The sequence below is a fragment of the Somniosus microcephalus genome, chromosome 26, assembly GCF_052327205.1.
Source record: "Somniosus microcephalus isolate GS21.2 chromosome 26, FLI_Smic_1.0, whole genome shotgun sequence".
Classification (NCBI taxonomy): Eukaryota; Metazoa; Chordata; class Chondrichthyes; order Squaliformes; family Somniosidae; genus Somniosus; species Somniosus microcephalus.
The window spans coordinates 27758891-27774799 of NC_141012.1; the positions used below are offsets into that span (position 1 = coordinate 27758891).

Sequence of the window (15909 nt, forward strand, 5' to 3'; positions counted from 1 at the left end):
GTTACAGAAAAGTGTAAATGCATTAAAAATGATTTTCCCAACATTTTCTTACCTCTGAAACTCACCAGTGCACCATTGGATCCTTCACACCACTTCTGCAGCTGTCATCAATGCGGAAACATTACAGCAGACTCACAACACGCCATACTTACCTGGCGTGGTGTCCGGTCATCGGGGAACCAGAGGCAGAAGGGGCAAAATTGAAAAAGAGCCTGTTAACAAGTATCAAGTACCTGTTAACAGCCAGGTAAGTGGCTATAATCCTGTTCCCACCACTAGGTGTCGGGTCCATGTGCAAATTGGATACCCGACACTTGGAAAGATTGATTGGAGGCAGGTTGACAGCGAGTTTCCTACCCACTGTCAATCTTTGCGATTTTGACAGCGGTCCCACCTCCAATCCCGCACTCTGAGGACTGGCAAAACTCGGGCCAAAGAGTCTGCAAAGGGATTTAGATAGGTTAAGTGATTGGGCAAAAATTTGGCAGATGGAGTATAATATGGGAAAATATGAGGTTATCCACTTTGGTAGGAAGAATAAAAAAGCAAATTATTATTAAATGTAGAGAGACTACAAAATGCTGCGGTACAGAGGGATCTGGGGGTCCTCGTACATGAAACACAAAAAGTTAGCATGCAGGTACAGCAAGTAATTAGGAAGGCAAATGAAATGTTGGCCCTTGTTGCAAGGAGGATGGAGTATAAAGTGGGGAAGTCTTGCTACAACTGTACAGGGCGCTGGTGAGGCCACATCTGGAGTACTGCGTACAGTTTTGGTCTCCTTATTTAAGGAGGGATATACTTGCTTTTGAGGCAGTTCAGAAAAGGTTCACTAGGTAGATTCCTGAGTTGAAGGGGTTACCTTATGAGGAAAGGTTGAGCAGGTTGGGCTCATTGGAGTTTAGAAGAATGAGAGGTGATCTTATTGAAACATATAAGATTCTGAGGGGGCTTGACAGGGTAGATGCTGAGAGGATGTTTCCCCTCGTGGGGGAATCTAGAACTCGGGGGGCATAGTTTCAGAATAAGGGGTCGCCCATTTAAAACGGAGATGAGGAGGAATTGGAATTTCTTCTCAGAGGGTCGTGAATCTTTGGAATTCTCTACCCCAGAGAGCTGTGGAGGCGGAGTCATTGAATATATTCAAGGCAGAGATAGACAGATATTTGAGCTACAGGGGAGGCGAGGGTTATGGGGAGCGGGTGGCAAAGTAGAGTTGAGGCCAAGATCAGATCAGCCATGATCTTATTGAATGGCAGAGCAGGCTCGAGGGGCCAAATGGCCGACTCCTGCTCCTATTTCTTATGTTCTTATGGGATGTGGATCTTGCCATTTTGGCCCTTCCAAAATGTATGAAAGAGAAATTTAGCTCCTATTTGTGAGCTTAAATTCTGCTTAGGACTCCAATAGATGTCACATTTATTGCACACTCTTTCAGATCCTTATGGGAACAAGTTCTAGAGCAGGAGCAATGGCTTCCATATTTTGAAGCAATGTTTTTGGTTTCCAGACAAATTTACTTTCCACTTCAACTTGCAAAGCTCTTTCATACAGTGCAGTTATTCCTTTATGTAGTACCAAAGACTCGATTACAACGCAGCTGGGGTATGGCAACCTCTAGCAATAACTTCAATTCAGTACCCTTTGGAGCAACTCTCCTGTTTTAATGTTGACCCCGTGAGTCCTGTTGCAGGGAAGGTTTTACCGTACAACTCTCGGTTCTGAAGCTGCTCAGTTGATCACAGTATGAATAGGTTTCCATCCAAATATTTTCCTTGACTTTTTCAAATGGGTTTTTAATGAATTAGTGCAGCTGAAGATATTGTGGATGCCCTTTTAAAAGAAAAATATTAGTCTTTCCTTATTGTCTTAAGTGATGAATTTAAGTGTCACAGAGGCCTACATCCAAGGGAGCAGGTGAGCAACTCGACTGTGAATAAATTCAGGAATTAATTGCTCTGGTCAGTTAACGTGAAAGATGCTTGATTGGTGCATTTTCAGTCGATGATGCGTCATCATTAAGGGACCAGCAGAATGTGTGTACATTGGTTAATAGGATTGACCTTATTTGCAAAGAATGGAAGGGAGGAAATTCTGTTCCTCTGTGAATTGTCACAGTATTTTTTCCTGAGCAGTTGTTTAGAGGACAGCTTCCTGACAGCTCACATCAGTAAGCATTGGATGCCCTCCGTCAAAGGCACGCAAAATGGCCATTTCAGGGATGGTCGCTTTTCTGTAAGTTTGCTTTGCGACTGATGGGTCAGTGAGAAAGGTTGTCACTGTACTTCTCCAAGGATCAAGAAAAACTGCAGGCCTTGACAAACCCGATTATAGAAACCTTTGAAATTTTAAACAAAATGGACAACATCTCCGGGTTAATTTTAGGAGATTGTGCGCCAGACGCCGAGCCTCGCCTGTTGGGAGCAGAATCAGGAATTTGGGCGGGTGCTCTGTGATTTTGTGCCCGTTTATTTTGAGGGGCAGAAAATCGTAGGGAGGCCCTGCTCAAATTCCCAGTATCTGCTCCCAAGAGCCCAAGTTTGTAAATCGCACCTCTGCACAACCACATCAATCATAGCAAGTTACAGTTCTCAGCAGTGTGTGTTCTAAATTTGACATTTAGAAATATGAACTATTTCTGATATGCAATTTAGCTCCGCACCAACTATGAGTGTTCTGAAAACAACCTCCACAGAACTAAGACAGTACTGGAAGGAAAGCATTACTGATCAAATCCAGTAATTCACTGATGACCAATACTGTCCCCCCCCCCCAATGCTGAATACTTTAAAATTGTCTGCCTATATTTGAATTTTATATTTGCCAATGCTTTCAACCTTGGCTGAAGATGGTATAAAGTCATCCACATTTCAATATACAGTACGTAACACACAGTGCGTTGAAGAGGCTTCAGAAAAAATGTGAAAAGGATGATTTCAGATGTTCCACCTTTGAAGTTGTTTCCATTAGAGAAAAGAAAATTAAGAATCAGATCGTTAAATTGCCGATCAGCACAGGCGATAGAGATGCAAGCAAGCTGTTTCAATTGGACTAGAAGTACAAAAGACAGGTTTAAGATGAACACGCTTCAAGTGAGACTAGAGAGCAGAAGATTTTTCCCCCCCACGTAACAGGGGATTTGTAGCACACCCACCCAACAACAATCGTTGATGCTGTGTTGGTTAACGACGTCTTCTAAAAGTGGCTGGATAAGCCTCCGGCAAAGAAGTAGAACTTGTGGGTATAGGTACAAGCCGAGATAAATAATTCATCAAACATAATACTGGTTAATGTTCTGCTTGCGTCAGGGATAGGTTAGGGGAATCAGGGATTTATGCAGAATGTTCCCTCAGAAGATTAATTAGATTAATTAGAGTCGATGACAAGGTAGATTATACATGATTGGAGCAGATGGGCTGAATTTTTTTTCCTAGTTTCATGCTTTCTTACGTTTTTATGGGATGTTTTTAATCTTTCAAACATAATTATATCCTTTTTCCTGTTCGAAATAAGCTGGCTGATTTAACAATTAAAAGATGCTCTGTGGATAATTGGCCACATTTACCAATATTGCCTTAGTGTTCAATCAACAGTTGTTTCTTTCTAACTTTTATATTTGAGCAAGAGCTTGTATTATTGGTCCTTGAATTACCTTTCAATGAAATATTATACCTCCGGAGCTGTTGACAGTGATAAACATTTGAAAGAGCTGTTAGCTGCTGTTCTGTAAAATAGGAACAAATGCCCAGAAATTCTAGGGGGTGGCGGCATTTTGGGGGTAGATCTGGGGTAAAGCAGAACTTCCACCTGCCCATGGATGTGTCCCTGACCTCATCACAGATCCTGGGGTCGAGGACATTTGCATATTGTAGGCGGGTGTGCACCACTTTCAGTGAGGATGGGGTACGCGCCTTACTGAAGGGGGGGGCTGTCTGATTTAGTGGGCCCGGCAGCGGCGTAAGTGGACTAGCATTGCCGACTCATAGAATCATAGAAAGTTACAGCACGGAAGGAGGCCATTTTGGCCCAGCGTGTCCGCGCCAGCCAACAAAGAGCTATCCAGCCTAATCCCACTTCCCAGCTCTTGGTCCATAGCCTTGCAGGTTACAGCATCCCAAGTGCACATCCAAGTACTTTTTAAATGTGGTTAGGGTTCCTGCCTCTACCACCCTTTCAGGCAGTGAGTTCCAGACCCCCACAACCCTCTGGGTGAAGAAATTTCCCCTCAAATCCCCTCTAAACCTTCCCCCAATTACTTTAAATCTGTGCCCCCTGGTTTTTGACCCCTCTGCTAAGGGAAATAGGTCCTTTCTATCCACTTTATCTAGGCCCCTCATAATTTTATACACCTCAATAAGGTCTCCCCTCAGCCTCCTCTGTTCCAAAGAAATAAAAGCCAGCCTATCCAGTCTTTCCTCATAGCTAAGATTCTCTACTCCCGGCAACATCCTTGTAAATCTCCTCTGTACCCTCTCTAGTGCAATCACAACTTTCCTGTAATGTGGTGACCAGAACTGCACGCAGTACTCTAGCTGAGGCCTAATTAGTGTTTTATACAGTTGAAGCATAACCCCCCTGCTCTTGTATTCTATACCATGGCTAATAAAGGCAAGCATTCCGTATGCCTTCTTAGCCACCTTATCTACCTGGCCTGCTACCTTCAGGGATCTGTGGACATGCACTCCAAGGTCCCTTTGTTCCTCTACACTACTCAGTGTCCTACCATTTAATGTGTATTCCCTTTCCTTGCAAGCCCTCCCCAAATGCATTACCTCACACTTCTCCAGATTGAATTCTATTTGCCACTGTTCTGCCCAACTGACCAATTTATTGATATCTTCCTGCAGTCTGCAGCTTGCTTCTTCAGTATCAACCACACAGCCGATTTTAGTATCATCTGCAAACTTCTTAATCATACCCCCTATATTCAAGTCTAGATCATTGATATATACCACAAAAAGCAAGGGACCTCTAACTGAGCTCTGCAGAACCCCACTGGAAACAGCCTTCCAGTCACAAAAACACCCATCAACCATTACCCTTTGCTTCCTGCCTCCGAACCAGTTTTGAATCCAACTTGACACTTTGCCCTGGATCCCATGGGCTTTTAACTTTGTGACCAGTCTGCCATGTGGAACCTTATCAAAAGCCTTGCTAAAGCCCATATACACTACATCAAACGCACTACCCTCATCTACCCTCCTTGTTATCCCCTCAAAAAATTCAATCAAGTTTGTCAGACACGACCTTCCCTTAACAAATCCGTGTCTTTCTAAATGAAGATTTATCCTGTCCTTCAGAATTCTTTCCAGTAATTTTCCCACTACCGAGGTTAGGCTGACTGGCCTGTAATTACTCGGTCTATCCTTTTCTCCCTTTTTAAACAAGGATACCGCATTAGCAGTCCTCCAGTCCTCCGGCACCACACTTGAAGCCAGAGAGGATTGAAAAATGATGGTCAGGGCCTCTGCTTTTTCCTCTTTTGCTTCGCTTAACATCCTGGGATACATTTCATCCAGGCCTGGGGATTTATCCACTTTTAAAGCTACTGTACTAAACCCCTTAATACTTCCTCTCTCACTATGTTTATTTCATCTAACATTTCACATTCCTTCTCCCTGATAGTAATGTCTGCTTCGCCCCTCTCCTTTGTGAAAACAGACGCAAAGTAACCATTAAGAACCCTACCAACGTCTCCCGCCTCCACACACAGATTACCCTCATGATCTCTAATAGGCCCTACCCTTTCTTTAGTTATCCTCTTACTCTTAATATATTTATAAAACATCTTTGTGTTTTCCTTGATTTTACTTGCCAAGAATTTTTCATGCTCTCTCCTTGCTTTCCCAATATCATTTTTAATTTCACCCCTGCACTTTCTCTACTCCTCTAAAGATTCTGGAGTAGTTAGCCCTCGGTATCTGTCATACGCCTCCCGTTTTTTCCTTATCCTACCCTGTATGTCTCTAGACATTCAGGGGGCTCTAGATTTGTCAGTCCCAGCTTTTTTCTTTAAGGGCACATATTTGGTCTGAACCCTCCGGATCTCGTCCTTGAATTCCTCCCACTGCTCTGACACTGATTTATCTTCAAGTAGCTGTTTCCAGTCCACTATGGCTAAATCCTCTCTGAGCTTAGCAAAATTTGCTTTTCCCCAATTCAGAATTTTTATTCCTGGTCTATCCTTGTCCTTTTCCATAACTACCTTAAATCTAACTGAATTATCATCACTAGCACCAAAATGCTCCCCCACTGATGCGCCTTCTACCTGCCCAGCTTCATTCCCTAAAATTAAGTCCAGAACCACCCCTTCCCTTGTTGGGCTTGCTACATACTGGCTAAAAAAGTTCTCCTGGATGCATTTTAAGAATTCCACACCCTCTATACCCTTCGCACTAATTTTATCCCAGTTATTATTGGGGTAGTTGAAATCCCCTACTATTACTGCCCTATAGTGTTTGCACTTCTCAGAAATGTGTCTACATATTTGCTCTTCTATCTCCCTCTCACTGTTTGGGAGTCTCTAGTACACTCACAGCAGTGTGATCACTCTTTTTTGTTTTTCAATTCGACCTATATGGCCTCGTTTGATGATCCCTCCAACATATCATTCCTCCTCACAGCTGTAATAGTTTCTTTAATCAATACCGCGACCCCCCTCCCATTTTACCTCGCTCTCTATCCCATCTGAAAATCCTGTAACCAGGAATGTGGAGCTGCCATACCTGCCCCTCTTTCAGCCACGTCTCTGTAATAGCTATAATAGGATAGTCCCAAGTATCTGCCCGTGCCCTGAGCTCATCTGCCTTGTTCGTTATTTTCCTTGCATTGAAGTATATACCATTTAGTACAGGCAAACCTCCTTGTTGACTACTATCTAGCCCTTGATTCCTCTGTCCTTCCAATTTACTTTCTATGTTTTTGTTTTCCAATTCCAGTTTTTCTTCCCTCCCTACTGACTCTATTCTTAGGTTCCCATCCCTCTGCCAAGCTAGTTTAAACCCTCCCGCGAGGATATTGGGCCCGTTCCCGTTGAGGTGCAACCCGTCTGGCTTGTAGAGGTCCCACCTCCCCGAGAAACGGTTCCAATTCCTCAGGAATCTAAAGCCCTCCCTCCTACACCATCTCTCCAGCCACGCATTCATCTGTTCTATCTTCCTACTTCTGTACTCACTAGCACGTGGCACTGGTAGTAATCCGGAGATTACTACCTTTGAGGTCCTGCTTTTTAACCTCTTTCCTAGCTCCCTAAACTCTGCCTGCAGGACCTCATCCCTCTTTCTACCTATGTCGTTGGTACCGATATGGTCCACGACCTTTGGCTGTTAACCCTCCCCCCTCAGAATGCCCTGCAGCCATTCAGTGACATCCTTGACCCTGAAACCAGGGAGGCAGCATACCATCATTCTTCTAAACTCCAGCGAGTACAAGTCCAATCGACCCAATCTCTCCTCATACGTCATTCATAAAGAGAAAATTCCTAATATTGAAGAAAATTCAAGCTTTGGTTCCCAATTCAGTTTTATTGTTGACTATATACTATTTAAGTAATGAATAAAGTGCTAATGCTGCACTCCCACATTGCCAGCAGGGAACTGTGCTTTCAGGACCATGAGTCACCTTCCCTTTGAGTGCCGCTTCATTGCTAGGGTTGTGGAATTATGTTTCTGACAATACAACTTCGCCTTGATCTGGTGGAACTGCTTAGGAGATATGGATTTCATCTGTAAACTTGAACACATGGGTTTTTGTTTAAATCGAGGAATTATATCTCAGCTCCTAAATGCCCGGACCTAAGGAGAATTGGCAGGCAACTATTGCCCCAGTGCTAATTTTGAGGGTGTAATGCAGCCCCAGTGCAGTAATTTGCACAGACCGGTGGTTTATAGCAACATTCATTGTAACCACACAAATGCAGTCTCATCAGTACTGATTGCCACTAGAAGTGAGATGTATTGAGTGACTGCTTGAGTTGTGTGATGGAAGAGAAGAATCATGCTCTTCAGGGCCAGTGAATTGTCTATGGTTTCACAAGTCAAGCAGCAGGTTTCAATAATTACAAACCAGTTGAATGTGAACTTTGGGAGCGAGTGTATATCATGCTCCCCGTATAAATCAACACATTTTATTCACAAACTTCGTGCACCATTCTTAAGTTTCTCCCGCTGTCCAGCATTTGTACTTTTGACAACATGAATGGCTGCCCTCTGTACTCTCGGGTGCATATTTGAAATATTTGCCTCAAGCTCTCTAACTTTTAATTCCGGGAGACTAAGGGCTCAAATTTATCAATGGGAACGTGCAGGAGGCGGGACTCCCACTTTTTGGGTTGTAGTCCCGGCTCCATCGACCTGTGGCCAACCCACGCTATTTTCCCTTGATTGACTTTGTTAAACCCGCCCAGCGGGCTCAGCAGGCCAATTAAGGGACACCCGGTTACTGGTGACGTCAGCGATTGACATTTCATCTGTCAAGAGCTTTTGACAGATGAAAAAGCAGCGTTTGACAGCTCTGTGAAGCTGTCAAACACTGACAATCTGTCTTCTAACTTGAGTCCTTCTACTCAGACTCAGTTAGAGATCTCTCCAGACCAGAAAGCAGAGGCTGCAGCTTTTGACAGTTCAGCGGCCATTCTGCTTTCTGTGCCGGTGAGCTGAGGGACTCCCGAGAACTGAAGGAAGGAAGCCTGCAGGAGAAAGTAAAGGTAAGTAAAACTTATTACAACACTTTACACTTGCCTCACACACTTACCTCTGCACACATGCACCCATCACTCACCTGCACAACGGACATCTCGACCTCTCCAACCCCTGCTGACCCACGGTCCGCCTCGCTAACTTGGTGTGGTTCGGAGTCATCGGGAAGCCCACACTTCAGGGCTAAAAATAGGGATTAGGCAAAAAACTACCTGTTAACAGGCAGTTAATTGGCACTAATCCCCTTGCCGCCTTGGGGAGGCGGCTCCCAGCACAGGTCGGGTACCCGTCTCCTGGGACATTGGATGGGTTCCTGCCCCCCGATTCTGCAATTTTCCCACCACTCCCACCTCCAAACCCGGCTCCACAGGGCTTGGAAATTCGAGCCCTAAATGTTCACTCTTTGAAGACTGCAGCCCACATAGTGTTCGTTTTCATCATGGGAAGAGTATGTGCCAGATCTATCGCTGTGGGCTTGGCTGCCCAACCCCCGCACCCCCACCAGCTGCTTTTTCCGTCTCCAAATGCACCATGTGATTTGCCAGACCGCTGACTACCCCTCTACTGCGATCAAGTTACCCCCCTTCCTACCTTTCCTTTTCAACCGAACCTTTCTCACAATCCTCCCCATTATGTTACAGAAGTACTGCTCATTCTCCATTTCTTTTATCATCCAAAGGCATTCCTTCAGCACCGAGGAATAAAATGAATGAATGTTCAAATTGCTCTGACACCTTTGAAATTGCTGTTCCCTTTCCTGGTCGGTTTTTGTTTTGATGTGTCAATTCTCAATACTGTTCTAGATTTCATTGATTTATTTCAGACATTGAATTGCGCGTTACATCACCCTCAAATGGATAGTATTTTGGATTTTCCGCACTTTTTTTGTAAAGGTGCAAGAAATTCTGCCATTTTGTTGTAGAAATCAGCTATTACATCAGACAGTAAAACCTGATGTCTCAATTTATTAATATGTGGGGAAGGAAGTGAGGATGATTAGTCTTGTTCCCGTGTTGTTAAAAGCTTGGCATCCATGAGTATGATTGAAAAAAACATATGGGAGCAAATTTTATGAGTTAGTGCTCCTGGCCACAAGCTTAACTCAACAGGAGACATTGGGTGCGGAGGTCAGCACGCCTGATTGGTGATCTTCCCAGTTTTTTGGTTATAAATTTAATGACTGAAGATTCAATGAGGTCACTGATCTCCATATCTGATGTGCTCTCCTGTTGAGAAATGCTCTATACTGGGAGTACTACCAAAATTTACTCTTTGGTTTTGAAATGGGTTAATGCTTGGGGGGCGATTTTGTCAATGGGGGGCGTGTTGGAGGCAGGACTGCTGCTTGGCGGGTCGATGTCCCACCTCCATCGATTTGTGGCTACCCATGCTATTTTCCTTTGATTGACCTTGTTAAGTCCGCCCGGTTACAGAGAACGTCACCATATGATGTTTCATCTGTCAAAAATCTTTGACAGATGAATTGTCATCATTTGACAGCTGTGAAGCTGTCAAACACTGACATTCTCTGTAGTTTAATGAGTTCTTGAATTCAAGACCTCATCAAACTTCTTTCTTTTGGAAGAAACAAAGGTAAGTACACTTTTACTAACACTTTGCACTTAACTCACTCACCTCTCCACTCTTGCATCCATCACTCACCTCCACAGCACAGTTTTGCACCCCTCCGACCCCCGCAGACCCAGTACTCACCTCGCTAACCTGGCAGGTTTCGGAGCCTTCTGCAGTTAATAGGCTTCAATCCCTTCCCGCCTCCAAGGAGACGGGACCCGATGTAGGACAGCTACCCGCCTCCTGGCAAGATGCCATGGAGGTGGGTTGTGGGTGGGTTGCCATTTTCCCAGCAGTCCCGCCTCCATACCCACCCCCCTTTGTTTTCCTGCAGTATTTCAGTTCAATGAACTTCTTTCCTACGTTACTACAGTGACTACACTTCAAAATGTACTTCATTGGCTGTAAAGCGCTTTGGAACGTCTGGTGGTCATGAAAGGAGCTATAGAAATGCAAGGCTTTCTTTCTTTCTTTCCTTCTTACTGAACTTCTGACAAATGAGAATGAATGACTTGGCATTGCGTTGTGCTTCCATCAAGGTCCATAGGGCAGACTAACACTATGATTTAAAAGTGATAAATCAGAAAGTAGCGATGCCAAGACTAGGTTTTCAAAAGCTGAAGATTGTAGCAGGAAGGACCAACACGGGGGAGGGGGGTGGTGGTAATTTAAAAGTACACAGAAGAAATGAGTTGGAGCAGAAGATTGTGCAACAAGCCTTGATTTTTCACAGAGCCAGGATAGAGGAAAATTGAAGCATGTGCAAGGTGGCATATTTTCAGCTTGGGAGGAGCAAGAAGAAATGTTCAGAGGAGCACTGATTACAGTGCTATTGATAACATAGATGGAGATTGGAAAGGTTGCAATGGAGAGAGGTTGGCAATTAGAATTGAGAGAAGAATTGCCTATCAGATGAAGAGTTTTTTTTGTTGCATCCCACCCAGAAGTGCAAAAGAGTTCTTAAAAGAACCCTCGCAGATATGGGGTGCAGTATTCAAGTATTGGATAGATTTGGGCTTTACGGAGAGTTGAAAGCATTTGGCATGAAAAATGAAACCAAGCTTCTTTGAAACAGCATTTAGCAAATGAAAAGATGTGGAAGTTTCATTTGAAATCAGTTTTGGTAATCTCAACCTGCTTTCCAGAGGGCACTTTATAGCCCACAATTGTTTATAATTTGGCACAAGTTGATCTCTTTGATCTGCTGGTGCAATGGTAGTTATTGGAGATGGAAATATCACATTGGTACAGTAGCGGGTGCTCATTTGGCGTTAGGGTTAATCGACAGAGTAGATGGAGCTTTATTCTGCACATGGCTTGTACCTGACCTGGGAGTGCTTTTTGCTATCCGGGTTCCAGAGGTGGAAAAGTGTTTCTATTCTTCATCGCTAACATCCCTCACCTTGACGAGCATAAAGATCCCCCTGCACACCAATTGGTTTTTTTCAAACAAAGTTTGAGCAAGTTTTCATCCAGCTGATTTTCCCTGAGCAAAGCAGCATTCCATGTCATGCAGATAAGACAAATAACACACCAGCCTTGTCTCATTGCAAAGCAAAATTGGATTTAAATCTGCACACATAATGCATGAGCAGCAAGTGGACTCTTGTTCCCATGAGACAGAACGCTTGTGATGGGACCAGCATGAATAAAAGTTTGGATAGGGAAGGGGTTGTACAGCTTCCTTGCTTATCTTTCCGAAGTGATGTGCATCACATCCCACGTAAGTTCAAATGACAAAATGGCAGCCACAGCAGAGTAAAAGCTCTGCTTCTGCAAGCTAAAATCATTAGAATTGAAGATAATTATTTCTGTACCGCTGGCACCATGGAGATGCCATGAGTGGAAAGCAGACGACTAGGCTTGAACAATGGAGGTTGTAAGGTCAACCTGGAGATCTGCTCAATCATCTTTTGAAGCTCAGGTGGATTTTAGTAAAACTCTCTAGATTATATAACGCCTGTGATGGGGCAGATTGTCCAAGACCCGTGTAAGGTATGAGCCTGGAGGGCCACATTACTTTTTCTCATTTAATGCGTTTTTGTCCTAAAATGGTTGGTTTCCCTTAATGAATTTGTGGCAAAGTACACACACTTATACCATGTTTATATCAAAAACTATATCAGCAGCAGTAAATACCAGTTATATGCTGGAAAACTTAAACAAAAGCAACCAGTTACTCAGTGACATTGGTGTGACTGAGTGAAGCGATTCTCCTGTTTTCAGCAGAGTTTGGATGGTCTTCATTGCAGATGCCTCGACGATGACATAATGCTGCTGTGACATTGTTAAATAAACAAGTTGAATACATAATGTAAAATTCTTTTTTTTGTGACTGAATAGAAATAATTGTGAATGGGCTGAATTATTGAGCTTGGTCTTCCATCTTCTCTTTCATTTATTCATCTGAGTCTCCATTTGGTCAGGCAGTACACACACAGTCCATTATTCTGTAATCCTCCATCTATAGATCTGTAGCTGCATTAACAGTATAACCATTACTTGATTAGTGCCCATCCATCCTTAGGCTTAATGTTGCCTGAATGGATTGGAATTCTGCTCTGATAGGTAGATTTAAAAGGGTGAAAAAATTAATCACTCACAGCTGTAGTCAACTAAAATAATAGCTAAGCTGTCTACAGAAATAATTGTAATCCATTATCCAGTGAAACAGCATGTCAGGGCAGTTGTTCCATAATGTCGAGAGCTTGTCATATTGTTGCTGTGATCACAGGCTTCAAAGTTACACAAATAGGAAATGTGAATGGCAGTTGAGCTGACGAGGGAATGGGTGTGAGCTTATAACGGTTCTGCAGGTATGTAACCATTCACTCAGCTTCGACAATGACTTGGAGAAGATTCAGCACCACAACCGTCGATGCCAATTTAGGGAAGCACTGCTGGCGGCCCACACGATGCACGGTCTCGCAATGATCATTCGTGCTACACGGATGCACAGCGGGAAAGTGTTTCACACGGCAGTACTCTCATCCTTCCCATAATAAGCACTGAAAGAAGAAGGCAGAGGAGAGTAAAGAGGGAGGTAGGTGGTAAATGACTGGCATAACCCCACTTCAGCACCTTGGAAAGGTTATCTGTAGAATTTGTATTTTGAAATGATAGATCCATTATAGCAGTTAACTTGCTTGCTTCACAGCTCCTTGCCAGTGGGTTCAATCCAGAGGCAGTTGACACTTTAATCTACCAGTGCCATCATTGCCTCCTCTTAGACTGAGTCACTAATTGATTAGCTCTCCTGGTTCATGGCAGCATCCCCACAAGATGACTTTAATACATCTTATCACCGGAGTACTGGAGCATGTCTCCGCCAGTTTTCCCTAGCCCTCCCGCGACTTTTTTACCCAACCACAAAAGTATTCCACTTTTAACCTCTTTATCCTTAAGAACGTCGGGAGAATGAATGCGGCATACCACTGAAGTCCATTGAACTCAATGGAAAGGAAAATCCAGAGAGGCGCATAATGGGCGGGCTGATCCGGTATCGCCCGTTGTACACTATCGCCCAAAGGCAAAATGACCGCGCAAGAGCTGTACTCACCCTTGCTGCTCTTGCAGGTCATCGAAACATTTCCTGCATTGAGCCCAGGTCAATTAACCCTCCAGACTTCACCTTCACCTTCTCCTTCTCCTCCTTCTGCTTCTTCTGATTCACCCTCCAGACTTCACCTTCTCCTTCTCCTTCTTCTACTGCTGACGATCTCTGCCGCCTCTCTCCTGGTGTCTGTTTGTCTTTGCAATCTTCCCGCCACTCCTGGTACAGAAAGAAGGAAAGACGTGCATTTGTATAGGGTGCACCCCTCCTTGCCTCCCCTCTCCTGAGGGAAGCCTCAGAGAACCTGAGGATTTGCTTCTGACTCATTAATGCAGAAGGTCTTCTTGAAGCGATGCCACAGAGCAATCAAGCAGAAGGGAATGCAGCCTCCCTTTAAGAGGCGCGTTCCTGCTGTAACTAGGCCTCTGAAGCCCCGCCGGAAGTTACGCCCGGAAAATGGGCAGGCTTCCCGTTCCCGCCACATTCGGGAAATTTAGGCCAGCGGGTGCATTTCGCACTCGCCTCACCTCCCGGCAGCCCAGAACCTGCTCTGGGTGAAAACCGACCCCTTCGAGAAAAACTGCACACACAATGCCAGGCACACAAATTCACTTGATCCAGAAACATCTGTCCTGCTTCGACCTGGTTCAGCTTGTTCCCCAACAGAAAATTGACAAAGTGAAAGACTGCTGGAAATGCGTGCTTTTTGCTGCAATTTTTAAAAAGTCTAGCATCCCTAATAGGTGAAATGCCCAAGGTAACTTAAACTTTCTATGAAACTGTAGTCACTCATTTTAAATAGTACAGAAAGAGACAGTTGGGTCAACCACTGAAAATATAATCCTTTTATGACTATAACCATAATCCTATCCAATGCGGGAAAGCTTTTAAGCTAATCATTTGAAAGTACGCGATTACGTGGGAGTGTGCAAATTAACAGAATCTTATAGCAAAGGTTGATTTCATTACGTGGATTAGGAGTCATGTAGCAGATAAGGCTCAAAGATCCGTAGATTTGGCAGCCGGTACTCTGAAATCAATCAGTAATTCAGTTGAGGAAAAGCTTTAAAAATTGTAACGTGTTGAGTGGGCATTTGTATCGTTAAGCATTGGTGCTCACTATTGATACGGCTTTGATACTTTTGCTTGCTGTGCTATCTGGGAAGGTGGATTTATTCTATACATCCACAAGTGAGCACCATTGAAAGAGAGTCAACGTTACTGCTCAGATCATTAATAACCCCACTGATTGTATTAAACATAGTAGTTTCTGTTTAATTAGCAGAGTTAGGGTTAGGATGACATTAAAGTAACTTGCATGATCTATTATGATTTAGGTTGAAATATATTTGTAGGAAATAAACAGGTAACGTCAATGGGGGAAATTTTCATCGAATCATAGAATGATACAGCACAGAAGGAGGCAATTTGGCCCATCGTGCCTGTGCCAGCTCTTTGAAAGAGCTCTCCAATTAGTCCCACTCCCCTGCCTACCGCCCTGTTCACACTGAAGAACAGATAGACAGACAAAAGTTTCAATAAAACCTATCGCCCACTGGCTGCCCGAGACTGGCCTGACTTGATTTTCAAGCAAGCTTCAAAATGGGCGGCCAGCGCTTTGCCCGAAACAGAGGGGTGCCTTATTAAAATATTTCAATTGGGGTCCTTTTGCCGGCTGTACGGCCTCGACTCAGTTTCCAGATACCGGTGAGCTACTGGTTAGGCTGCACTACATCCTCTACCAGTGGGCATGAATCAGCCTCCTGGCCCCACAACTGCCGGTTCTTCCGTGCCCCCCGGATTGCCTCTTCCCACCCCCCCCACACCCCCCTTAAATGAATATATTCGGCTTGTGCTCTTGCCCGATCGGCGAGCTGCCTGCCACTGCTGGTTGAGCTCTTGCTGCTCACCGATCACATTCAAGCACGGTATGACCATGAACATCTCGCTCGTGCTGTCGGTCAGGCAATGCGATCGTTCCGGACCACAGCCCCCTCCCCCAGTGTGCCCTGTAAATAGAAATCAGTCCCAATGAAGTTGCAGGTTAATTCATGGTACAATTCTACAGCAGAGCAAGGTTCCAATATT

The 15909-nt window shown here is 44.3% G+C and overlaps 1 protein-coding gene and 1 long non-coding RNA gene across 2 annotated transcripts in view; one reads left to right on the forward strand and one right to left on the reverse strand.

The window, feature by feature from the left end:
• igsf9bb (immunoglobulin superfamily, member 9Bb) overlaps window positions 1-15909 on the forward strand; it is an 831812-nt gene that overhangs the window by 259736 nt on the left and 556167 nt on the right. The window lies entirely within an intron of this gene.
• Window positions 12358-14170, reverse strand: LOC147100362 (uncharacterized). Its single transcript, XR_015073721.1, has 2 exons — window positions 13828-14170; window positions 12358-13276 (listed from the first exon to the last, which is right to left on the reverse strand). It is a non-coding gene; the product is annotated as an uncharacterized LOC147100362 (long non-coding RNA).